We start from the raw sequence: 2,202 nt of genomic DNA on the forward strand, positions 1-2,202 counted from the left end.
ACTGACCCCTTGACTCCTCCGGACTAGGCAGGGTACCTGTCTCACCACCGTCTCAGTTAATACTAACAGAAATCCTTCCACACATCAGATTCTCCCTTTCTTTCCCTTACATTTCTTCCCTCTGCTGTTTTCCAGCTGCCCCCAGCCCTTCAGGTTAAATCAGACCCAATGACCCAGCTCAGGGCCGATCGCATTTTTTTCAGAAGACAATGGGCAGACTAGATGGTGCCCAGACATTCACAGCAGTATGGGAAAGGGACGTGGAACCCTGAGGGAGGGCGGGCATGGCACTGACCCACCACTGACCCCTTGACTCCTCCGGACTAGGCAGGGTACCTGTCTCACCACCGTCTCAGTTAATACTAACAGAAATCCTTCCACACATCAGATTCTCCTTTTTTATAGAGAGGAAACTGAGGCTGGAGCATCACAATAAATGAGCCAAGATCACACAGCTTAGAACTGAATTCAACAATTTCTAGATCCCAGAGTCTGTATTATCTGCACCATGCATGCCCTCTTTTCAAGTCAACAAGGATGGCTTCAGAACCCAGAGCTTGACCACCTGCAGACAGGACTCAAAGGGCTTCCAACCACCTGCTGCAGTATCTGAAGGACTGTCATTCCTGAACAAGTCAATATGCACTCATTTAGCACCTCCTCCGCGTCAGGCATTGCTCTGGGCACTGTGCATACAGAAATTATGAGAGACTTTTCTGACTTGGTTTCTCTGGAGCTTATGCTGTAATGGGAATGAATAACAAATGCACTCATCAGGCTGAGATAAGAACTACAGAGAAAAGACAAGGGTTGGTGAGGAGAGTGACAAGGGGTGTAGTCCCAGGTGGAGGGGGTCAGAGGATCTCACGAATGCAACTGGGGGCACACCAGGGGGCAGTGCAAGTGAGGAACCACCAGGAGCTCAGTGTGGCTGCTGTGGTAGCAGGGAGTGGTGGGGTAGGATGTAGGGTCTGGGACCAGTGCCTGCGGCCACCATAAAGACTGGATTTTTCAGGCTGGTCATGGTAGCTCATGCCTGTAATCCTGGCACTTTGGGAAGCTGAGGTGGGAGAATAATTTGAGCCCAGGAGTTCGAGACCAGCCTAGGTTAACATACTGAGACCTGATCTCTATTAAAAAAAAATTTTTTTTTAAATAGCTGGACGTGGTGACACATTCCTATAGTCCCAGCTACTTGGGAGGCTGAGGCGGGAGAATTGCTTGAACTCAGGAGGTGGAGGCTGCAGTGAGCCAAGATTGCACCACTGCACTCCAGCCTGGGCAACAGGGCAAGACCTTGTCTCAAAAAAAAAAAAGACTGGAACACACAGGAAAATAGGACACATATCTCATTGAAAATGGATAAGGAATGGGGGTGGGGGTATCAGGAGACGGGGTCTACAGTGAAGGAACAAAGATATGATATGTAAAAAGAAATGCAAAAAGAGATGTAACTGATTTGGGAAGAAAAGAAGGGGGTGGGGAGCTGACTAATGAGCACTTAGGAGGGCAACAGAGGAAAGTTTAACAATCTTCTTAAGACAAGGAGAAGAGAAACAAAGGACCACTACTTTCCACTGTAAGCAGTTCTGGGCAATTTGATCTCTTTTTTTCTGAGATGGAGTCTCGCTCTATCACCCAGGCTGGAGTGCAGTGGCGCAATCTCAGCTCCCTGTAACCTCTACCTCCCAGGTTCAAGCAATTCTCTTGCCTCAGACTCCTGAGTAGCTGGAATTACAGGCGCATGGCACCATGCCTGGCTAATTTTGTTGCTCAATCTGGAGTGTAGTGGTGTGGTCACAGCTCACTGCAGCCTTGACCTCCCAGGCTCAAGCGATCCTCTCACCTCAGCCTCCCGAGTACCTGGGACAATAGGTGTATGCCAGCTTTTTTTTTTTTTTTTTTGGCGGGGTGTGGGGGACAAGGCGCAACAGGGTCTCACTCTGTCACCCAGGCTGGAGTGTGCATTGGTGCAATCTTGGCTCACTGCAACCTTCACCTCCCAGGCTCAAGCAATCCTCCCACCTCAGCCTCCCCAGTAGGTGGGACTACAGGCTCACCAACACACCCAGTTTGTTTTTGGTGTTTTTTTTGTATTTTTTGTAGAGATAGGTTTTTGCCATGTTGCCCAGGGTGGTTTCGAACTGCTGAGCTCAAGGGATCCACCTGCTTCGACCTTCCCCCTGCACATCCCCTTCCAAA

The 2,202-nt window shown here is 49.5% G+C and overlaps 1 protein-coding gene across 1 annotated transcript in view; it reads right to left on the reverse strand.

The window, feature by feature from the left end:
• ANXA6 (annexin A6) overlaps positions 1-2,202 on the reverse strand; it is a 60,524-nt gene that overhangs the window by 49,040 nt on the left and 9,282 nt on the right. The window lies entirely within an intron of this gene.

Source organism: Colobus angolensis, unplaced genomic scaffold (assembly GCF_000951035.1).
Source record: "Colobus angolensis palliatus isolate OR3802 unplaced genomic scaffold, Cang.pa_1.0 Scaffold90, whole genome shotgun sequence".
Classification (NCBI taxonomy): domain Eukaryota; kingdom Metazoa; phylum Chordata; class Mammalia; order Primates; family Cercopithecidae; genus Colobus; species Colobus angolensis.